This window comes from Oryzias latipes, chromosome 3, assembly GCF_002234675.1.
Source record: "Oryzias latipes chromosome 3, ASM223467v1".
NCBI lineage: Eukaryota > Metazoa > Chordata > Actinopteri > Beloniformes > Adrianichthyidae > Oryzias > Oryzias latipes.
The window spans coordinates 15116896-15142319 of record NC_019861.2 but is presented as its reverse complement, the minus strand read 5'-3'; the positions used below and the strand labels follow the sequence as shown (position 1 = coordinate 15142319).

At 38.0% G+C, this 25424-nt stretch overlaps 1 protein-coding gene and 1 long non-coding RNA gene across 5 annotated transcripts in view; one reads left to right on the top strand and one right to left on the bottom strand.

The window, feature by feature from the left end:
• pcdh9 (protocadherin 9) overlaps positions 1-25424 on the bottom strand; it is a 205099-nt gene that overhangs the window by 92451 nt on the left and 87224 nt on the right. The gene's annotated exons all lie outside the window — the stretch shown is intronic.
• On the top strand, positions 18756-19326 carry LOC110017366. Its single transcript, XR_002292734.1, has 2 exons — positions 18756-19065; positions 19147-19326. It is a non-coding gene; the product is annotated as an uncharacterized LOC110017366 (long non-coding RNA).

Genomic DNA, 25424 nt, shown 5'->3' with positions numbered 1-25424 from the left:
CATTTTGCTGACATCTGGGTTAATATATTCCTTTGGACCCAGATGTTTAGTGGTTAGTCAGATTAGTGAGCAATAATGAAATCAAAATTGAAATCCCCACTAAGAAAGAAACCTGCTCCTCCAAAGCATACATTTATAACGATTTTAATAAGAATAAACGTTTGTGGCGACAGAACATTACTTTGAGGAGATTAAAGTACAGGTATGATGAGATTAAGAAGAGGGATGAAGTGATTAAGACAGACTACTTTAAAATGATTATGAGAGGCTTAGAGGAGAGGGTCATACATGGCATATTAGAAACAGAAAAAGGCAGGACTCAGCACAATCTGGAGTTTTTGATCCATGAGAACAACAAAGATGATCCCTCTCAGTGTGCTTGTTACAGTCCTCTATCAGCGGCATTTTTAACAGCATTGCTTGATATTACAGGGAGAAGAAAGGAGGAAAACAAAAGGCAAAAAAACAAGAAGAGTAAAAAACATGATGCATGCACTCCCACATGACCTAAGAGAAACAATGACAATGAAATGGCCTGCAGCAGATTTCCCCCTCCCTCCTTTTCTTTCGCTGTCTTTTTCTCTCCTTTTCTGTGTACTTTGATGTACAAAATAGCCTCAATCCATAAACAGCACCATTACTTCCACTGCCTACCAACAGTGCTCTTTCTTTCTTTATTCTCTTTCTTTTCTCATCACGTTTTCCGTTCTCTCTCAAGCTGTCCTTCTTCCTCTCCCCATCTCTTTATTTCTCTCTCTCTCACACACACACACACACACAATTACCATTCTCACAAATATGCTTTCAAAGTATATTTTGGTCTTTTTTTTGTGGAAAATTGTGGGCCATCTGTGTCACTGCCGATGCTCACCATCAGATGCTACAGGTGCAAAAATTACATTTGACTGACATGTAACAATTTTTACACCTCTTTGGAAGTAAAAGGCTGCCTGTCTATTAATCCATCACTCTGTCTAACCCCTTACTCCTCGGTAGAAGACAACAGAAACGTATTTCATCTTGGATGTGGGCTTAACCACCGTGCATTAACACAAATAAAAAATAAAAATATTCTTCCGAATATGATGTCACTGATTTCCCGAAGTATAAACCAAATAAATATGACCATTTTATGAAGACTACTTATGATTTCAGTGGCCTGATGAACACAGTGGTTTACAATGACGGTATATGATGGTTTATAAAAGAAAAACTTTTTTTTTCAAATCATTTAAACACAATGCATTGTGGTCTACATTCACCAAATTATTGAGCATTAATGCTTACTGCTTTTTTGCAGAGACTTCTAGGAAATGTCTAGATTAAGAAAACTGCAAAATGGCAAACCCACTATTTCATGCTTCTTTAGACATTAGTAACAGCACTTCAGCTAAAAAAAAATGATGTTTTAATATTAATAACAGTAAACTATTTGAAATATTTATGATTGAGGCTTTCCTCTGTTATGGCCTTTCACCTGTCCCCCTTCCAATCCCCCACCCCATCCCCTCCCTCAACACAAAATGGTTAAAATCTGCCACTGGTCTAATCTATTTTTCAGTATTATTTGTGTGTGCATTTTTGATAATTTAAATTCAGTTGGATTAATACATTTAAAAAAATTTGCTCAGATTTTTCAAATGCTAATTTCCCCAAAAGATAATAATCTCACAATCTGCTTTAGTGTTCAAATACTGCAAATACAGTTGCAGTTTTTAATGCCCACAGTATTAGTTAAATAATCAGGTAATTTATCCAGTCAAGGTTACCTGTTGAGCACAAAAAAGCACACAAACAAAGTTTAACATATACACAACAATAAATATGGGCAGTTTAATAAAATTCAAAGAACCTTTATGTTTTTACACAAAAATTGCTGCTTTTGTAACTACACTGTACAGGCAGTTGGAGGTTTCTCTGTGGCACAAAATTGTCACTGGCACCTTAATTGTTATTTATATCAAAGGTGATGAAGGATGAGATGATAGAAAATTGATTTAAAAAAAAGCAAACAAAAATAATAATATAGTATTAGGCCACATGGATGAACAATGGAAACTTCAGACTGGGAAAACCCTTTGGTCTGGACCAAGTCCGCTTGATTTGGTCTGGATCACCCTTGCGTTTGGTCTGTACTCAGACTGCTGTCAAGAGGACTTTTCTCTTCCAGACTTAAGCTTGTAAAGAAAATCATGTGACTTAAGATCTCTTCACTCATAGGTCAGAAAGTATGAGGTCAGGGAAAATCAATTTGAGGCAGAAATTATGGAAGTCCTGCACATTTAGTTGATTCAAACCTTATATTTTGCTCACAAGGTTTGAACGTCTGTATCAATGTCAGGCTCAACACTTATTACTCCCTTTTTTGGTCCGGGGGAGGCATGCTGCGGGGCGGTTAGTGAGAAGGAAACGACTAAGAAGGTAACGCTAAGTATTTATGACATGTTGATTGCCAGGAAAACAGTGTGAGAAGCAATTTGTATCACATTAAAAATTATTTTAATGAGTCTGAATTCATCCAACCACATTTCAGTGAGTTGATGTGTTTCAGTGTTGTGGTATTATGCCATTGTTTTAAGAGAGATCGTAAGGAACTACAAGGTAGCTTTTAGGATGACATCACAGCAGCGCCGGGTGCATGTCGTGTAACAAGACAGAGAAAAACATGTAAGTAGCATTTTCAGCTTTGTTAAAATATACGTTCTAACAGCTACAGTAAGCAGTCGGACTCTTTTTTTTCTGTTTGAGAACACGACAATCGTTACTTTACATGTGTCCGCGGCTCATCTGCTGCTACATTCCTACTCTGTCTACGTCACCTACGGTGGCCGTTTTGGACCAGGGTCCGCTTTGATGTAATTAGATGGAAAATTTGTTCCGGATTATCGGGGGAAACAAACTCTGGGTTACTTTAAGCGAACCAGATGTGTCTTGTCTGAATATAGCCTTAGAAACAAAAGCAATTATTAGCCTTCCCTTCTCAAAAAATATAATATAGTTCATTAGTGATAAAATGAAGTTAAGTCAAACATAAAAAGGAAGACTTGTAAAAGAATAAAATAACTCCAAAACAAGTCAAAGTAAAGAAAAGTTAGACCAGTCAGCATTTAACATTTTTAAACAGAAAAACAAAACTTACAGTCCAATTAAGACAGTGTTCCTGAAGTCCAACACAAAGCCCACATCAGACTGAGAAAGTCCACTGTTTATTGCTATGCTAATATGATTTTAGAGGTCTATGTGTTCTTTCTGCATTTCCTTTTTCTTAAGACTCTTGACAACAATGTTTTCTCAAAGCACATAAAGTGTCTGTTGCAGAGAGGCTAGAAATGCGCAAAACGAAAAAGTTACTGATCAACTAAAATGGCAAAATTCTGATATCATTGCAGGACAAATGCCAAACATGTTGGGTTTTAGAATTATGTGTCACCTAGGAATTTTGTTTTTGTTATACCATTAATGATTTTTTTTTTACATTTTGTGTCTTTAACTATGTGCTTAGTCTTTGCAAGGCAAAAGTACGCCATCCTTTTCTCATGTACGCGGCAAAAAAGTCAAATTAATTTATTTGGCAAAGATTCAAGGTAAAACGGATCACTATTAAGCATCATTATCACTAATTAGGTTCCATAGTCAGAGCAACACTTTTGCGAAACTATAAAATCATTAGTGGAGCAAACATGTCCTTTTGAGGAGGACAACCCAATTAGTTACTCCCTTTGTTGTATTTTTCTGTTGCAGATACATTAAGGTATCGCTGCGTTTGTCAAGGATTCAGCCTTTGTATAATAAAAGCTCAGGCTGAATTTCCAGTTTTAAGGCAATGACAACAACAGCACAACAAATTCACAAGGTAAGAGTCACCTGTAGGTTTCATTTGGCTGAATGGCTTTCATGTCACATACTTAAGGACATTGGTGCTGGCTTGGCAAAATGATATAGATGAGTAATGGGATGCTGGCCACATCCGGACACTCTGGGAAGGTGAGGTGATGCTGCCAAGTCCCAGTCTCTGTTGACCTCTCCTTCTTGTGCACTCAGCAAATTTGCCAATGAAACCCCATGGGCCACTCTCACCAGTGGTGACATATGTCAGCCATTTTTGTTGTTTCTCAATTCTGTTGTGTGGCTGCCAGCTATCAATTTGGCACATTGAACAGAAGAAAGCATGTAACTACCCTTTACCCCAAAATTCAACAGGTTAGAAATCCCATTGACGAAAAAATTAACTGAGCCTACAAATGGAGTTTGCTCTTTTCTTTCATTCTTTTTGATCCAGAAAAAATCTTACTTTAGGACAGACATGCAGAAAAGGTCTTCCAACACACTGCTGATTCAAGGTTTTAGCTGAGCAAATCTTCGGCAGTGAGTTAAAACACAGAGCTGGCCATTTTGCAGTTTGCTCTCATCTGCCAATTTCTTCCCAGGGCTTTCAGAGTCAATCAAAGAGCTACCAGAATGCTCACACCAGTCTTTTAATTATTCATGGTAATTCTATGCCACTACACACTCTCTCTTCAGCCCCTGTCGCCTCCCCCTGAGTGAGGTGTGCTCTGATGTGTTTATGTGTACTGAATATATAAGAAAACTGCTTCCATCTATTACAAAACTGAGTTTTGCTTCACTCTGTGTCACGCTGGCCCCTTTTTCAGGGTCACCTGGCTTTCATTTCTGTGGACAGATGAGCCAGTAAATGTTGCGCCCTATGGCCTTTTTTTTCTCCATTTACTTGACATGTTGCACACTTATTTTCATCTTTTTTGTGTAAGTTGAAAAATATTTTGCAATAAAATTTCACTTCCATAATATTAAGCATTTCATTTCACAATTTTCCATCTCAGGCTGACAAAATGTAAAAAAAAAATGCCATTTCCTGGAGGCTGTGATGAGGCATGGATGTGTGGGACCAACTGTCCTTCCAAAGCATTTAAGTAAATTCATAGGAAAAATGTTTCTCTGGCTTTCTCTGTGTCCTTTCCCAACCTTAAACAGACAAATTCTATATTTCCTGAGTATTTTGCAGCGAGATATGGTGACTATCTCCCGCAATTTCCGAGATCTCTCAGGATAGTAGTCTGACCACTTAATACCATGTGTGTTTACTGTGCCTATTTAAAGGGCTTCCGTTCTTGATAATAGTAGTGCCTCAAAGGCCAGGCTGGTGTAAAATGGCCTGCCTATCATCACGTCTGCCTGGGGATGAGACATTTTTTTGATAAGCATTAGCCTTGCTGAAATGGCATTAATTTCCTTCTATAAGCTAATTACCTTCCGAGGGGGCAACTCTGCCATTCTTGTCTGTCCATCAACCTGTCAACAACCACTGACGTTACCAGGTAGATGTCAAGTTCAGCCTTTTGTGTCTGAGACAGGCCTATTACCAAGAAGTCTTAGCACAGGGTTTTAAGTGAGTATGAGGCAGCAGGTTGATGTTCTCAAAATCTCAGGGAAGAAAAAGCAAGAAAGCAAATTTTACATTCTCACAACAAAGTCTAATGGGTACAAAAGAAAAAGGAAAATAGGAAATTTGTGTTTTAGAAAAGGAAAAATGCTGACTGTGACCTAGAGACTGGCATGTGGTACAATATGCTGTGCACTTCTGATGTCTCCTTGCAACTTTCACTGCAGTAGTATCAAAGAAAGGTGCTGCTGCTTTTAGGCTCTTTGAGGAAAAGGTGATGTCTCTGGGGCAAAGAAGTTGCTATATTTTGTTGGTTGGGGGTAGGAAAAAAAAAGACACGTCCTCTTTTTGACTTGTCTTTACAAGGCTTCTTGTGCTAAAAAAGGGGGACAGAGAGGTTTTATGCCTCCTATCTTTGTGTTGAAAGCATCAAATCATAAGTGTGGAATAGGCAGAAAGTTAGGTTTTTGGATTTTGTCTGTAAATTTCCCGTTTTGGGGTACCACTTTGGATTAAATGTCTGTAATCTTTAACTTAAATTGTTTATGCCATGTGTTTTGCTCCTAAATTATGTTTTTCATAGCTCATATGCTTTTCGGACACAAACATTATGACACAGAAAAAAAAAATATCTTCTGACAACACATTTCCACCACTGCTTTTATTTTCTGCCAGGCCTTCTTCTTTTTTTGAATCAGTAAAACTGGCCAACGTGTGAATGCCTCATCCCTCTTTATTTTGCTAGCCCTCTTCACAAATAATTCCATGTTTTATAGCATCCATTTTTGTCAGCAAAAAAAAAAAAAAAAGAAACATTTCAAATATTTTAATTCAAGGTGGTTTGACGACAGGAACTGAGAAAAACACCTTTCACAGCAAAAACATTTCTGGAAAACATTTTCCGTTATGAGTCCAATCTTTGCAAATAAATGCAAAGAAGCATTTGCTTGGATTCTAGAATGAACACTTGTGTTTTGAAGATGTTGAAAAATGAAAAAAAAGAGCAAACAAATAATTTTACTTCTTGGGACAAAAAAGAAAAGTCGGACCTTTAAACTTGGAGGATATTTGTTACAAAATAAACTGACAAGAAAAGATGAACACTTTGGCAATAAATCCAGCATTTACTTCATTGGACATAATTCACTTGATTCATTTGGCCAGTTTAGAAAATCTAAATAATATAGTGAACCATTATGGATGCAAAATTCATGAAATCCTTCCTCCTTTCCCTAAAATATGAATGCTTGTTTGTAAACATCCAACTTACTGAGTAATGGCGGTCACCCTGCAGGGGAGGAATTCCAATTCAGAGTGCTCTAAATAACAGGGGAAGACACACTTGGCCTCAAGCGTAATGTTTCTCTCTTGTAACATTGAGAGACCAGTATCCCATAATACCACTCTGCATTCACGGCATGTTTCCTCCATCTCCAAGGCAGTGTTGATAAATGGCTAACAGTGGAGCAGCGCTCCCCTCTGTGGACCCCAACCTTACCCTTGTGAGTGTCCAGTACAGCATTCTGTCTGATTACAAACAGAAACAACTGCGTCATGCCGAAGCCACGAAAACATGAGAGATGGAAAAGATTAGGCTCTTTACACACCTATGATAATTTTTCTCATGTATTACTACTGTAGGGCATGTGTACATTTTGGGTGTAGACCCACAGTTTGTGTAGCTTATGGTCTTTTTACTGCCCAGGCTGCCAGAGAGAAATGGAACAAAAGCGGATAAAAAATGTGGGAACCGGGAGGGAATGACCTTAGCTTCAGTCATTGAGTCTGAAGTAGAGGAACAATGATGCATTTTGCTTCAAATTGTATTTTATGACAGCAAAAGACTGTCACCCTTGTATTCTGGGTCCCCTCTTTCAACTCCTCCACCTCATCCTCATTTTCATGCCAAGGCTAGAAGCATTAACTACAAGTGCTTTCCTAAATCAGGTCTGAAAGTTCTTGCAATGATCAGGAATGTACTGGATATCACATTAAGTTTCAAATGTTTTAACATGGGCCATGATGTTGAGAAATGCTTCCACTGAAGTGCCATTTTCAAAAATGCTCAATTTGTCTTACATTTAGTGAAAGCTGCGTAGGCTGAGAGGAGAGTAAACACAGAGAAGCATCAAGTAATCCCTGAATGGATATTTTATAGTGAAAATAACAACAAAGTGTGTCTGGTGTGTTTGGGGGTCATACCGAGCCTTCAGAGGATAACAACAGAGGGAGTACAGGCAGCAAGGGAAATAAAGTGAATTCTGTGATGTCTTTAGGATCCCTGATTTCCGCCGCTCAGTGAGAAAAAAAAAAAAAAAAAATCGCTCTGCTGCCAAGTGTTGGCTTCAAAAATTTGACTCACTCTGATGTAGCTGTCATCCTTTCAAAGGAAGTGGATAGCAAGGGGGAATGGGTGCATGTACCATGTCTTTCACTGAGCTTTTCTGAAGTCTACAGGAAGATGCAGGACTTCTTTTTCAATCTGCATGGAAACAATCCTGAGATGCATTTTATTTCATCATGTCATCTCAAGGGCCCCTCCATTCAGATGTCTGAGAAATTGTTGTGGATGTTGACAGCATCTTAGACAAAAACGAAGACACTACCAGGAGGTAAAGGATTTTGACTTATAAACACTTCTCAGTCGCTTTATTTGGTAAAGATTTGCAATCTAATGCAATCAAATCCAAGAAGTCTGCCATGAACTCTTCCTTTACAAGCCTGAACATAAAGACCCACTCTGAGGAAATTGTGTTTTTGGTGTTTTTAACATGTTCTTTTAGCATTTTTCTCATGATAGAGGACATATATGAGGAAAATTAAGCTGAAAAATAAATTTCTATTTCTTTATTCAAATCCTGATAAATCAAGAAGAGACACAAAAATGCTATTTGAAAAAGCTTAGGTAGGTTTGATATAAAAGCTACAAGCCACAAGCTCCCTGCTCCGCTCCATTCTGATGCATTCACTTGTAAACTAATAGATCCATGTACATCTTTGTTTTCCTCTTCTGAGCTGGCGTCTGGTTTGAAACTGTACGGCTGGATAACTCCAATGTTGCTCGCCATTTTTGTTGCACCGGTAACTTTAGGTTGGCGGTTGTAAGCCAGCTGTTACCGGGACAGTCTAAAAAACAGTTGGCTCAGTTATGGGTAACAGTAAGGGAGGCCTCAGAGGTGGCTTTCTAATAAAACCTTTCTGCAGAAACTATGTCCTAGAAAACAACCCAGGTTGTAATCATAATTTTAATAAACTTGGAATGCTATTACAAAAGAGCAAAAGATGATTGCAGTGAAACTTTGCTTAGCATCCCCACATTGTTTCCATGCAGATTGAAAAAGAAGTCCTGCATCTTCCTGTGGACTTCAGAAAAGCTCAGTGACTCATCATGACTTTTTTTCTGTTATATTTGACATATTTTACCCCATTTGTGTAGCTATGAAAATGAGAAGATTTGTTCGAAATGTTTTTTAAACTGTTTATTTAATTAGATATTCAGCAGAATGCCGGTAAAACGCCCTTTGAGCCTGATTCAAAACAACAACAAAAAAGTCTGTATGTTTGACAGCTACAATATGTTCAAACAGTCAAGTCAAAGGCTTTCACTTCCTGCTGTGTTTTTGCTGCAGAGAACAGAACTGATATTAAATCACCCTTTTGACATAAAGAAGGGTTGACGACAAAGCAGTTTTTTAAATTTTTTTCACTTAAAAACCTGTTCTAGTTCAAGTGTGTGCGGCACCTAATTCCCATTGTCAGACGAAGCCTGTTATGGCTTCGTATCACTATGTGTCCTGGGTCATTCAATCTCAAGGTATGTGTTCACACTAGGCAATAAATGCATGTCCCAGATGTGGCCTGACTGACAGTTTGATTTCTCTTCTTAGTTTCCACATGCAAATAAACATGAAGTGTGTTCCACACAAACATCTGTCCTCTGAGTTTCAATCGAAATCCCCTTCATCAACATGTTGGGGGACCTGAAGTTCTAAATGTTATAGAATTTCTCTCTGTGGTTAAAAGCAGTTAGAGCAGAGGAACATGTTGATTGATGCACTAAATATGATTATAATAAAACACCTTTGAGGTCCAATTTGTGTGATTACGGATGACTGCGGAAAACACAGAAGGTGGCAAAATGTTTAGATCAAATTATTTTAACCTATTATACATTAAAATTTAATATGCACCCTGCTTTGTAAATCTGATGTATTCGATAAATTAAATTGCATTTTTATAAAATATCCCAACAGCCTTTTTAAGTGGGATGGATTCACAGGGTAGAGTAAAAATATCTAAGTTTTACCGGCCATGCACCCGTTCCTCAAGCAATCAACAATTTCAGAACAAGCAGAAACTGCACCACGTTACTGAACATGCAATGACAACCTGTCTGCCTGAAAGGCTTTTGATTGGCACAGTTTGCCTCCAGGCAGAACATCGCCCATATTCTGCAATGTCTGCTTCAGCTGAGGGAAAGATACTTCCGGGCCTTTACACTTCCACATTATCCGTTTAGTATTGAAGAGAGAACGAAGAAAAACAACACATATATCCACCAAAGCTAAAGCCACTTCAATGTTTGTCTCCCAGATGTCTGTACTCTGGCATACAGAAAACAGCTGAAAAACACAAGAAACATATCATTTTTAGAGTTTTTACTCACTGTTTTCAGTTTCCCGCAGTCTGTCGATACATGCCTTTTTAAATTTTTCCTCGCCTCAGCTTTTTGTTCACTAAATCTGGGTCCTATAATTGCACAGCGGTGTAAATGGAGGAACTCCTTTGAGTATATGTTTTTCATTTCCTATTATTAATCTTAGTAAACTAGAAAATAGAGCAATGAACCATTTTAATGACATTGAAACTGGTTTTCTTTGTGTCTAACATGACTGGAGCTGCAGCCCATTTCCCATCACCAGCGGAGGCTCTGTGGATTTCATGCTTGAGAAGATGTGCATGATGTTAACTAATTTTCAAAAGTGACAGCATATCTCTTGTTTACAGTAAGAAATGCTTGTTTTATTTGAAGTTTGGTATTACTTTGCCCCCTTCTTTTTTTCTCTATTCATTCCTAAAGTAATTCATATTTTTTTTTACTTACATAATGGGACAACAGAAAATTAAAGCCAACCCTACTGTGGTGGTCATCTGTGACAATGTCTGGCTTTAAAAGGCTTATAGTGAGGAGATTTATACACCAAACAGAGAGAAAGAAAACGACCTAGTTTGAAGCACTCCACCTCTTCCCATCTTCCTCCATCTCCCACTCTAATGCGTCTCGGGTGTAAAATGCTCCACAGCAACACATTTTGAACTATGAAACCATAAAAAGTACAGCAGACGGTTACAGGAGTCATTACAAGTGAGTGTATTTCATTAAATACACACAAAGCCTTCTCATATTAAATAAACCTACAATGCCATTCTTGAAACTTGATTTAGTAAAATCAATAGGATGTTTTTAGGAATACTATGTGATCACACACCTTTTTAACATCCTCCTTTTTTTCTTCACTTTGTAATCCAATAGACTCTCTACAGTCCATCTATATCCGTAGATCAGGAGAGGGGATCTGTGTATGACTGAAAGCCTCTGAACTATTTTCAATGCAACAAAAAACATTTCTATAGTCCTTGCTTACTTTCTTTTTCTCTCTCTCTGGCAGTATGCAGGATTAGTAAGTAGCAGCAGGCTGACTATCAGTCCAAGATGTGCTCTTCCATCCTGCTGCTCCACGCTGATAAAGGAACTGCTCAACGAGTGACTCAGGTGCGCAGAAACGCTTGTAGCAAACAGCATTTCTCTCACTGAGGCGCAGTCCTGCATGTTAATGGTAGCCAATAAGCAAAGGACGAATCTTACTCACAACACAGGCAGGGCAAAGCAACAGAAAAAATGACATGCAAACTTGCACAAATAGTAATGTAAGATGACGTTGTATGTCATGCAATCTCTCTGTCAAGGCCCCAGTGTTGAGTCAAGCTATTTCTGACTCATTTACTTGAGTCACTGGTTTGACTGATTTGATGGTACCTTAGTTTGAATATAAACTACTGAGAAAATAAGTGCAAACACCTCTTGTAGGTTATGGATTCTTAAGAAGAATTTCTTTTCTTTGCCAATAGGTTAAGGGTTTATATGATTATTTGTTTTGCAAACTACTAAACGTGCCCATCTTTGGTTAGTTAATTTTACTTTAGTTAACTGGTTGCTACTTATGCCTGATTTACACTGGTTCGTCTGAGTCGTCTCACTTGCATTGCGTAGATAATCCATTTTACGACTGTAAGTTAGTTTACATTGCATATTCAGTCCGTTCCTCCTCCACCCTGGATTCTGGAGGAGTGGCTTGTCCTGCCAACCTCGTGTCATCAACATCCAAAACTTTGGCAATCAGGCACCTCTCTCCGTCCTCACAGAGTCCATGTGTCATGAATGGTGGGTTTTTTTTTTTTGTACTTCCAAAGTTAATCTTTCGCCATCAAAAAATGGATAACAGTGTTATCGGCTGTGTTAAGTTGCATTAACGTGTGGGGACATCACCGTAAGTATAGAATTTTTTTTTTTTTAAGTACAACAGAAGTCTTTATTTGAAAACTCGGATCTGTTTCCCTTTCTCCGGCTTTTTGCCGCAAAATTGACTCATTGACGGATTACAAATACAACACCTGCGTAAAGCTTGTGCTACATTGAGTCAGACGCAGACATGATGGGTGGGACATGATAGGACAGGATTTTTCAAGTTTTTCATTACACCCTCTGTATGAAACAAGGAGGTAAAATCCACAGATATGTGTGAGAGACCTGGTTAAGTTTAAATATAGTTTGTGCAAAGTACCTTTACTTTCATAGAGGTAAAACTCCTCTTTTCTGTATCTCATTGAGTCACATTTTTTTGGTTGGTTCAGGTGCAGGATACACAGTTCTGACCCTCTCAAGAGCGCTGAATTACAAATGACTTTTACTGTGATCCCTCTTGACTTCTGAGGGGAAGAAATGGAATCCAGCTTGCAAGGCCAGAGGAGAAAAAAGAAAAAAAAGAAAAGGCAATGCATGCATCTTTAACAGAACACAGGTGAAAAATGAGACACAGCATGTTTGATTATATACAGCGCTCCTTAGTCGTGCTATCCTTCCACACTCCTTTTGCACTATGTCACTTTAAATCTATTCAAGGGGAACAAAGGAAAATCAGCTTTGCTTCCCATTCTTCCATCCTTCCATTTGTTTGAAACAGTTGAAGTCAATTACATAGCTCTGTGCATTAGCCTATAGTTTTGCTTTACATGCAGTCGCATTTGTTGTTTTTCTGTACTTGATTCAAGACAGCTGGTGTGTCATAAACTGACATTAAATAAACAAATTAAGCCACTTTGTAAACTGGCCTCTTATGTTACCAGCACCTAAACAGTTCTGAGGACATATTTGATCATCAGAACTAAAAATACTACAAGTTGTCTGCCTGAAACGTCAAATGCTTCAGCCCGAATAAAAGCTTTTAAAGAGCTGTCTACCTTTCATGCCAAGCCTGGATGTGTCTCTTAGTCAGTAGTGCCCAAAAATGTCACATGCTGTTCGTCTGAGGTGAATCATTTTTAAATAATGAAAAAAGGAAAAGGGAGAAGAGATGTCCAACTGAGCGGATTTAAAACTAAACATGTGAAATGAACGAAATATGAAATGACATTGGGATGGTAAACAGTCCATCTGTGTTTTCCCAAAGGATGCCTGCCATAGTTTGAAATGCACTTAAACAGGAAGTAAAGCAGTTCAGTATCAATCAAAGAGTATTCTAATGGCACTGAAACTTTCCTTTTTTGTCCTGAAATGGAAAAGAAAAAATGCAAGAGTGGAATTGAAAATGACAAAAGCTCTAATGGTTTATTCATACTTTTAGAATCCACCCAGTGTTTTTCTGACTCAAAGAGAGCAAACGTTGTATTGGCTAAACAGAAAATTATGAAGTTAAAAACAAATGTTTCTCTGAGGTATCCAAACATCCCAAAAAAATAATAGATTAATTAATACCAAAGAATACTCACAAGAAAAATATTTATAAGATAGTAAAGTATTTTTAAAAACATTCCTTGGTTTGTTGTCAGTTTTGATATTACATTTGATCAGTTACTTATCTTGAAATCATCACATTGGATCACATATTTTGAGGTAAACAGCCATGTCTTTCTGCTATAGGGAAAATCTAGAAAGAACATGTCTCTATGGGGAGGAATCCGGAAGTTAAAATTCATCTGTCCCCTGTTGTTTGTGTTGAGCAGCATCTATGTGAGATTACGCACACCACAATGCATGAATAATAAAATGTGCACGCTCTAACCATGCATATTAATCTCGAACACCATTCATGTGTCTGTATCTTTTTGTGCTTGTCATTTGACAATCAGACAAAAAAAGAAAAAGAAACAAATCTAATGCTTAAGCAACCTGTTTTCAACTAAAAAAGTGTTTTTCTCAGGAGAAACATCAAATCATGCAGTTCCAGGCTCCTTAGTTTTTTAAGTTTGTCTGTTCTAGAGCTATTTCAAACATAAGGCCAAACATATTAATTTAAAAACAAATGGTTTAAGCAATTAAAAGCATATTGTTTACTCTCAGTCTGAGTTGATAAAAATAGCAATTAAGAGGTTTTCAATCTTCTAGTTGATCATAACAAAATGTATGTCTTAAACAAAAATACTTTTAATACAAGTATTTTCCTTAAACCCCTCACTAACTTTGAGATATTTCTATGGGCGTTCAAACAACGACAACGATTTATTTTAACCCTTGTGCTATCCAAGACACTTTAACGTTGGGAGTGGGGTCATCTGGATCCCACAATGCGCTAAACCTTTTTTCTTCAATATGTGATCTTCACTGGTGTCCATGGATTACATGAAATCCTCTTCACCTTTTATTCACCTTTGTCATGGTAAGGATAACATGTCAATGTAAAGGTGGGGTCATATTGACCCCACAAGATAGCACAAGGGTAAATACAATGACACATTATTTACTACTTTTTCATAATAAAACTTAAAGTATTTTTAAGTTAAATTCAAATATAATAAATTAATTGAGTTGAATTAAAAACAGTCCCAGCAGTTTCTAAAAGTCACTGCAGTTATACTTGTCGTTGCCAGATGTTCGGTCAACATGACAGCTAATAATTTGGCAAAATTTGGACAAAACACTTCAAGGTATAGTTTCTATATTTTTCTACTGTTCCTGTTCTATCATATTGTTTCTTTCTCTTATTATGCTGTCCCACTTTTTATTTTCTGTGCTACTATATAAAACTTGTAGTGGTGCACCTCTACTAGCCATTGAGCCTAGTAATAGAGCTAACAGCACTGGGACAAAATGTAAAAAAAAAACAATAATAATACAAAAAATGTTGTAGTCAATATGATTGAAAATGTTCTCAAATTCAATGTCTTTCCATGTGAAGAAAAAATGCAGCAGGGGGTATATCAGGGAGGGAACCAATCATTACTTATCGAGAGACACTCAAAGTAATTAATGACTTGTGCAAACTGTTGCAAGTGGAAAACATTAATGAATAATTTTCGATACATAATCAAGTAATTAGGAAATGAACTCAAGAGTAAATCCAGGAACCATGATAATGAATACTGGTGATTATCAATTTGAAGCCATCTCCATCGTGTCCTCCGGGGACCTGTGCTAGTTTTAGAGGGAGAGAGAGAAAGGAAGTTTCTTTTCACACCATAATAACATTCCGGTTACACTCAAAGATCCTGAGTGACACGCTGTGGTGAGACAGTTTAGTTTCATGTTTTGAGTCTAAAACTTTGACATGTCTGGTTTAGTTCACTCTGTGTGTTAACAGAAATTATCTTTATAAACCCACTCCAATGACAATTGTGTTTTTGGTGTTTTTAACATGTTATTGTGGCATTTCTTTGTATGATAGATGACATATATATAGAAAATTAAGCTTGGAATTGCATTTCTGAGTATTTCTTTATTCATATCATTGTTAATCAGGAGTAGATGAAAAAATACAGTTGGAAAAGCCTCTTATAGCTGTGACATAAAAGCTACAATCAGCCACAAGCTGACCCAACTCTGCTCCATTCTGATGCTTTCACTTGCAGACCAATACATTTATGTAGGTCTTCATTTTCCTCGTCCGACCTGACATCTGGCTCAAAACTGTACGGCTGGATAGCTCCAATATTGCACCATTTTTGCTATGATGTTAGGTTAGAGTTGCGATGGGCTGGAAGTTAGTAGGAGAGAGTGTAAAATGATGAATGACAGGAAATGGGGGTCAGCTTACTCCGCGGCAACAGTCCTGCCCACAACTCAGAGGCAAAACGTTTTTTAAGGGCTCCAGGTAAAAAAGGCTACAAATCTTAAATTCAGTTAAATGTATGTTTCTGATATCCATTTAAATTCCAGAAAAATTATGTGTTTTTCTTCGCATTATTCGTGGAACTACGGTACCAAAGAAAGCGTATATGTCCATGTTGATCTGGGTAAATCAAATTGTTGGGAAACATTAAAAGAACAAGAAAAGGGTTGATTTGGATAAACCTGTCATGTATTCAATATTTATTTGAATAAGCTCTTTTAATAAATTGCTTCAAAATGTGGTAACAAATGACTCAATTTGCTTCTTAGGTATGAAAACTTGTCAGATAAATGGTGCTCTGGGGCACAATCATTATTTACACCACCTTTGGTTATTACAAACGGATGTCAGGTTGGAAGATTTAAAAACAGAGGCAAGAAGGGTTGTAATTTAGAAGATAAACAGCAAATCACCTCTGCAAGAGTTGTTTGATAGACTTTAAACTTAACATGGCCCTACATCAGGTTCTCATTAGACAGGTATATTTAGAGTTTTGCAAATTACCTTCAACCTGTCATGGCCATCAAAGAGCAGGAAGTTATTGAAAGGATGCCCAGAGGAGAAAAAGGAAACGATTATCAGTGAGTTCTTCATAACCGGCCAAGATGAAAGGCTGTAGTTTGCGTTGCAGTGAGAATGACATAAAGTAAATAATTACTGCTCTTGCCGGTCTAATTGATAATTTGGCTTACTAGTACCTTTGAGAAATAACAACAGCTTTATTGCACAGAAAACCATGACACTTATTGTGTTAACATGACTCACTTTTACTCAACCCACATTGGCCTTTGGCTTGGACAAATCAGCAAAGACACAATCCCCTAGTCTATAGAAATGCAATCTATTTTAAAGAATTGTACACATGAGTCTGAATGATCTTAATTTTCTTTTGCTCCACTTTTCCTTTTTAAATTATGTTACAAATCACAATTATCTTAATCTGTAATCACTGAGCTGACCTCTAAGGGATTTAACTTGCTTATGTATCGATGCCTATAATGACTTCAGTGCAATCAAATGTCCAGTTGCATGTATTTTTCAATCAATTCTCTTATATCTTTGTTTTTGTTTTCCTCTGTTTTACATCTCTATGGATTTTCTGTTTAATTTTGGCCAGTATTGTGAAGGCAGACAGGGTATTGATTTTTGTCTCAGGAGGCTTACGGGAACCACGTTGAGCTTGTCTCCTTGAGGCTTCACAGCAGGCTGTGACATCCACAGAATATATTCTTCAATCGAAGTGGGAATCTAACAGCAAACCAGCCAAGACTCAGAGTCACCTGATGCCTCCTAGCTCCAGTGGTTAGACACATACACTGCTTTTGAGGAAGTAGAAAATAATCAAAGCAAAAGTATGGCGGTGGAGTTGACAGAGTGGTGGTGGGATCTTGTCCAGTATTCACTTCAAGATGCACATACAGCAGGTCAGGATGCTGGCAAGCTCAAGTTGTTTGTTGCTTCAAAAGTGGCTGTAATTGTCCCCTTCTGGGTATCTTCAAAATGGCCCCCAAGGTCAACCTAGCTCTCGACTCCCTAATTCTACAATCCAGATTCAAAACAGATGAGAGAAGAGCAAGCGGGGGAGAGATGCAAGTGGAAGCCAAATAATGAGAAGGATGAGAACTTTAAGTTATTATGCAAACCAACTAAACTTGTAACAAGGGCTTCAAGGGGAGATGCAAAATAGTGTTACAGTAGTCGGTGACCAAGGGCAAAGAACTCATCTCTGTAATCTGCAAGAAGCCAACACTAAAATGTAGATTTATTTTTATCCCAAAGAAAGATACAATGCTACAACTTTGAATGCAGTACATCTCAGAATTCTATGATTTTATAGGCCCAAAAAAAAACAGGTTTTCCACACAGAAATCAGAGTTTAGCAGTTATGTATGATATGGTGTCAACCATTAATGATGAAAACCTGAAAAATTAGTTAATAGAAACAACAATTATTTCACATTTGTTGGTATTGACTTTGGTGTTTTGGCATAATTTGGAAATAAATAAATAAATAATTGACAGCAATTATAATTGATGAATTATTACAATGCAGTTGTACCAAAAATAGTCATCTTAAATGCTTATCAGCATTGGCAAAACTGTCAGTATCTACACTAAAATGCAAACCAGGAAAATATCCCTACAATTGAAAAAAAAATAGCAAAAAAGTTATTAGGTCCATTGCTGTTGTTAAAGAACACCTGAAGCATATTCAGTGGGGTTATTGCTTGGTTTATTGGGTCAACCAACAATCCTGGCATAGAGAAATGAAAGGGGCAATATTTTTTTATAAAAGAATAGAATTTGGGGGCTTGAGATCATCTTGGCGCCTGAAGAGAGGATGAAATGAAAAAAAAAAGCTGTGAAAGAAATAAACATGTTGGCTTATCTGGAAGATGTGCAGCAACAGAAAATGCTTGGGAGGCAGAGTGTATTTCTTTCTTTTTTTGGATGCCTTGCTTTAGGAAACTAAGGGATAATTGAAATCCAGATCTGCCTTGGAGGACCACAATTCCAGTTCCATTGATGAAATCACTTCCATCCTAACACTCATACTGAAAATCCCACACAGTGTATGCACACAGAAATGATCCTCAAGGATAACAGTAAAGCAAAGACTGGCTCTGTATACATATATATATTTATATATATATATATATATATATATATATATATATATATATATATATATATATATATATATATATATATATATATATATATAAATAGTGCCTTCAGGGCCTCTATTGTCTTGTGTTTTGGTGTACTTTTGACTCGCACATGGCATCCTTTCTGGAGATTGTATTCTTTTATTCTTCTTTTCTTTTTTTCTTGTGGGAGAGTAACTGGCAGAATTTACTGTATATCTAAAGATACTGTGAGGCAAACATCCTCCACCCATTGAGAAACTCCACTGAGACAACATATTGTGAAGTTGGCAATCTAAACTGAGTTATTTGAGTATACTGCAGTAATTAGGTCCAGAATTAAGTGAAAACCCCAAAACTTTGCCAAGAAAAAGGTAGTGGGTGTCATTGTGGAGGCCCTGGAAACATGCTTTACTTGCAGGTTCTTTCTCAGTGACTTCTGCTTAGTTTTATGTCACATATTTGCCAAACATGAAGTATAATTCAATATGTACTGTCATGGTACCCCCTGTTGGCCCCGCCTCCTCATCAGGTTCACCTGAGGACTCCAGCTGCGCTTCATCATCTTCATCAGCCGGGGGACTCTTAAGGAGAACCAGGACCCTTACTCGACGCTAGTTCGTTGTACTCCACGGTGCACTCTCTGGCCTTGCTCGCTATTCTAGTCCATGTATTATCTGCCTCGCCTAACCTTGTCTTGTCTCTGCCTGCCTAGGATCACGATCACGCCTGTCACGTTCTGGACTCCGACTCACCTTCGCTCTGGTCCCTCCTCGTCGCCCCTCTGGACATCCTTCTGGAAACACGGTGTACGCCGCCAAGACCCTCCAACCATCCACAAAACATCCTCTCTTGGAACCCTGTCATTCCTCCATTAAATCCTTTACTGCTCGTCTGCCTCACCTGCCGAGTATTCCTTCCGGGTTTCAGCATCTGGGTCTGCCACAGTCTCGTCAGCCATGACATGTACACCAAATACACGAAACTTCTGAGCTGTCAAAGTTTTCGAGTCAAGGCCATTTGTCATCCGGTTTCACTGAAATTGTGCAAAAGTCTCATTTGCATGTTCCATTAAATATTCAAGCAAGGTCAAACTCTGCCTCTGTTGTTTGTTCATGTTCTGTATCATCAACGGCTTTGATGCAACTGTCACTGTTGTACAAGAGTGGATAGCAGGAACATTTTTTAACAAATACAGACCCTGTCACTTTCCGTCGCGCACTGAAATTATTTTAAACGATCATTTTTCATTCAGCCAAATTTAAATTTCCACCCTCTGTTGCTCCAACATCTTGACGTCTACTCTTGTCTTTCATGCAGCATTTTGTGTTATTGATCCTTGCTGTGGCTTCCCTTCCTTAGTGTCAAGGCTGAACTCAGGATCATCAGCCTCTCAGGTTTCTGTCTTGTGTTTACAAACACAACTTTGCTGCCATTGGAGACACTCGTGCTTCATGTGCACACATGCTCCAACAAGTTCACGCTCCAAGGTCCATCTCTATCCTACAAAAGGGTTTGACTTTTATTGGTTTCTCTGCTGTTTCCACCCAGAGGAAGGAAGGTCAAGTCTCATCAAATGTAACCTCAACACCAGCCTCCAATTAAAGGTCATGACTTCATCTTTCACTTGTTCATCCACCTCTGATATACAGTCATAATGCCGGATTAGTCCCTTACCTTACCTTTGGACTTTATCTTCTTTTACACTTGTCCTATATCGTACAAAGGACCCTTTTTTCTGTGTTTTAGCCTCTACTGTATGTATGGAATGTCCCATATTCTTCGAATCACACTGCTCTTGGCGGGCAGCTCAATCTCAATATCATGTTATCGGACTCAGGGGCCAAGGATATAAATACCACGCACCATAACTCTCTGCTGTTCAATAGCCATTATATGCTCTACTTTATACATTAGAAGCACCTGATGGGGCAGTAAATTCACAGCTGCAGCTCGACCATCTCAGAGCGGCTGCAAAGGAAAAATGGATGTTTAAGCCAGTGAAATGTTGAAAGGGAAAGAGGAAGTATAAAGAAAATAAGGAAAGGGGGAATCAGCTGGAAAAATGATGCAAAAAAAGCATGAAATATAGACTCATGGCTGCATACTTAAAGTTGAAGGAAAGTAGAGAAAAAGCAGCCAAAAAGAAAATGTTCTCACCGTTGTGAGAACCATAGTATGTCTGTTATAAGCCTTTTCTCGTCATACTTCCCGCAGTCACTCTGAATTCTGCCATACCATTTGCTATAAACTCTATCTGCACACACAAAAGGTTGCTGTTCTTTTTTGCCGAGACTATTTCAACACTAACGCTAGCATCTGTTCACTTCCCAAGGATGGCAATCAGTATAAAATATTTCCATCTAACTTAACAGACTGAACAGAGAATGGAAGGGCAAAAAATGTCCTAGACTCAAAGCACACGGCATTTAAGAACACACAGACAGGAGCTCACATACACACACACACTTACACACGATTTTGTTTACCACATAAGCATGACTGGATGCAGCACTGGGTTCACGCCTCAGTGCACTTTTTCATTTGGAAAGCTAGGGTGGTTTCCCACTGAGCGGGAGCTGATTAAGAAAACAGTCCCATTTAATTCCTTTCTCCTCAACGGCCAGCAAGAGAAATGTAATTAAAGCCACTAAATCTCCCATGGGCCATGCTACCTGCTACACGACCAACATGACACATCGTGTACTTCGGCCGACTTACAAAGGCAATGGCAGCTTTTTCTTTTTTTTCTTTTTTTTCTTTTTTGTCATGGTTGCATAGACATTGCAAGTGTTTGCAAATATAAACCAGCCAGAAACAAGGAAGTCGAGGTTGAGGACTTTTAATTTCTAATCTCTGCTGGAGGTCCAATTCCATCTAAGTGGATTGATAGGGTACTTTCAGCATCAGCAGGAGTCATATTGTTGTTGTTTTTTTTTTGCTTTTTTAAAAAAAGCTTTCTTTTACATAAATATTGAAAACTTCCCGTTTATTACTTTCAATTATTCTACTTAACGGCACCACCGATGCTTCTACAACATGATAAAAACCCATTCAACCTAATCAGGAATGCATAACTGTTTGTTCCGTTGATGTACTGGGCTAAAAAACAACCTTGTAACTTTTTCCAAACATGAAATATTTGTAGTTGAATTCCTGAAAATATGTAATTTCTGCAACAGAGCTAATGGGCTTTAAAAGGTCTGGTATAAGTTCAGCAATTTTACAAAAGGGCCTAGGTAAGGCAAATTACCAATACCCCAATGGTCCTTTACCAAAGGTTACAGAAGTGTATGCATCAGCGCCTCACTCCATCCAGACTTTTCTCGTAGAATGACCTAACAGATGTCATTCCACTCTTAAAGATACTTTACAGCTCACTTGGGGTTTACTAAAATGCATCAGAACCTCACTCAGACCAACAAGGTAAAATCACTCTGATCTGATGGTAGAGGCTGATGTTTTGAGATTGCCAGGCAATGATGCTCAACTTACCAAAGGTTGCTCTTTTTTCATACTGTTGTAACAGCAGATCCTGGAAGCATCATTTTTACATAAAACAAATAAAAACACAGATGCAGAAAAATATCTTCCATCATTTTTTTGACATGATGTGGCAAAACCTTAGACTTCAGCAAGCCAAAGAGGTGCCCGGAGAAACAACCGAAGCAATTCCAGGAAGCTGCTAGAGAATGCCACAAGAGCCACAGCCACAAAGTCCCATGAGGCTATTGTTGTTGCATGAGTTAGTGGTCAGAGAATACAGCACCATTTGTGCAGTGCTTTTATAATCCGCACTATTAAAGAGAACCATCAACTCAAAAATGCATGTATTAACAACAGAACTTCAATCTTGTCAATTTTAGACGTTTTTAAGTGGCATTTAAAATGTACTTTTAATGTATTCAAATCCACACACTACCTAATCACAACTGTTCATCATACAGATTGTATATAATGTGTGGCTAAAACAAGCAGAATTCAGTAACAATCGAATTACATTTTCCTTTGTTTTCTTTTCCTCTTTTTTGCAGTTATCAGCCATCTTTTCTTTTAGAAACATGTTTTAATGTTCACCTACCTGTGTGTGGAAGCCGGGTTGTTCTAAATGTTTATTTTTCTGTTTTTCAATTGTTAATGACTGGTAGGAGGATTTCAATAATTGATCTCCTTCAGGCATATAAACATACAAATGCTTTTAATGGGAATGTTATACAGAGCCAAACAGCAGGCAACATAATTTAAAATGCACAAACCAAATAAGGGAAGGACATAATAGAATAAATCCGTGGAGAATGTCAAGAGCATGGTGACCAAAAGAAATACAGAAAAAAAAAAAGAAAAACTTCAGGCAGCCTGAAACATAAACCCTCAGCCAAAATCCAATTTCTTCCTCAAAGTTTTGTCCCACTGTGTCTTGGAGAAAGCTGCTGTGCACCACAGGAGCATCCGCTCATAGAAAACAAGACATCCAGCATAGTCAAAGAAGACACTTTATTTCTTAAAGGAATACCGCATGTTTCCTTTGTAAGTATGAAATGAACAAAGCCGGACTGAACTCTTGCACAGCTCAACTCTAAAAAGGATTTTTGATGGGTACCACCTGGACTTTGACTGGCCAATGCTCTTAACACAATGAAAATGATGCGACTGTAAAGAGAACTCCCCATTCACAACCTGGCAGTATTTGTTTATGCAGATATAACATATATGAGTTCACGTCAGTCATGTCAAATAATCAAGTTTGTTTAGCACCAGGAGTACAAAGTAAACTGCTTAGCACTATCTCATAACAAAGCATTCACATAAAATGTGTGTTTATGCTCTCTCAGCCATTTGGAAAAATAGGAGCACTTGAACCTGTGACGATGTCTTGCTGCACGGTGGCAAATTTGTGAAGGCAGCATGAAATATATGTGGCGGGCACTGCTTTGTTTGCTGGTTTCATTAATTCTTCAGCAGCTTATGTCTCAAAAGTGCCAACAAATACAGTGGAGAAACATGTGCTTTGGCACCAATCCATGCTTCTAATTGGGAACCTTGGGCTTCAGCGGTGCAGGATGCACCTTCGCTCTGAAACTCTCCTCCATTATTCATAGAAATGTAAGAATTATAGAACAAAACCTAGAAGCTCAACTGACTAAGCTAGTAGAAAAGGATGAGATCTGCACACAAAAAAGGCCTAATAATCTATTTTACTTCAAATGAAAAATATTAAAATTTGGCCACATCCACCCAAAAACTAAATTTTTGGATAAGAATTGCTTAATTTATAAAAAATACATTCTAATACAGACACAGTGATTTAAGATAGGAAATGTGCTTGAGAAGGGAGTTGATGATGCACACTTTGCTCTGAAAGTTTGGGCAAAGAAGACAAAAACACTGCATTTGTGATTTTTCTACTCAAAATTTCTGCTCTGCTTGCATCCATTCCTTTAATTTTGAAGCTGCGTTTGTTGCGTCTTTTTTGCAGTTCAATGTGCATATCTGAACACCTACATTTGACTTCTACCACCTTTAGTTATAGTGACCTATCAGCTACGTCTGTGTAGTGTAATCGTAAGAGGCAAACAGTCCCTCTGAAATGATGCTTCGTTTCACTTGTGACAGCATATAAACCACTTTTCCTCCGCTGTGGCAGAGCGAGGTCGGGGCAGGCTGTGTAGCTGTTACCATGACAATACGTCACCACGCATCAAATAGTCTGCTATCTGTGGATTTACTTAATTTATTTCATAAGTGAGCATAGCATAAGCAGGATAATGTCCTTTGAGGTGAGCATAATCAGAAAGGAACGGACTTTGGAGAAGTAACCGTCTGACGCAGTCAAGCCCTTTGCGTTGTCACTTAATTTCTGATAAAAGAATCCTTGTCAGGCATTAACCCTTTTATAATAGATACTAGCTATAGATAAAAATTCAGATTAATGCAATAAAACAAACCTTGCTAATTTGTCTGTAATTAAATATTTAGCATTAACATGATAATGTGGCATTCCTATTAAAAAAAACTATTTCACAAATGAACATCACATGTTTTAACCACTATTGATTTCCATAGAACCACACACATGGTGCAGGAGGGGCCATCTGCGTAATATTTTTTTTCACTGGCAGGAAATGGCGACATTTATTGCAAGTGGCTGACAAGCATCACAATGTTGAGCCACCATTTTTAAGACAACAGCAGATACACATGCGCACACACACCTACTATTATTCCATTTTAATGATACAACAGCAAAGACATGGAGACAACTGCAGAAGAAACAAAGAGCTTGTACGCTAGCAGCCTTGAAACATGCGAGTAGTCCTCATGGATATCAGTCATGGTCATTGGCCCATAAGGTTGTTGCGAGAGAAAAATTGTGAAGCGTAAGTGAAGTGTAACAGCTCAGAGCATGAGCGTTAACGCAGTTTTAGAAAAGAATGGTGGGCCAAAAGAAAAAAACAAAACAAAAAGGGATTACTTCATCAGTAAAGACAACTCAAAGAACGCCAAGCATCATGGTGAAATGCGCAGCTGTGTTGAGACTCCGTTTTAAGGAGCATATTTTGTGTGGGTGGAGACAGCATGCATGTATATGTATAATGTAGATTGGGAAACATTGATGGAGAATGAGCTCTAAAATGCGCGTGTGCATGTGTAAATGAAAATCTCATGTGTTTGTTTTGTTTTCTTTGAAGCCATATACTCCATACTAAATAAAATATTGGAACAACCTGCAATCAAAGCTGTTTGAGCTTCTTCCTTGTGATTTAACAGATTATTTCAAATCTGCTCACACAAACTGCCGAAAAGGCAAAATGGTGCATTTCTTAAAAATCTCCTCAAGCAGTACAAGTGCAAATCTAGGTGACTTTTATTCTTACATACCTGCTCCTTTCCTGTGAGGATGCTCGGAAGTACAAAATCTGAGAATATTTTACTGCATTTGATCCCCTCATTCATCTCTCACATGGTGGGCCTAAGCAGCTCCCAGAGGTAGAT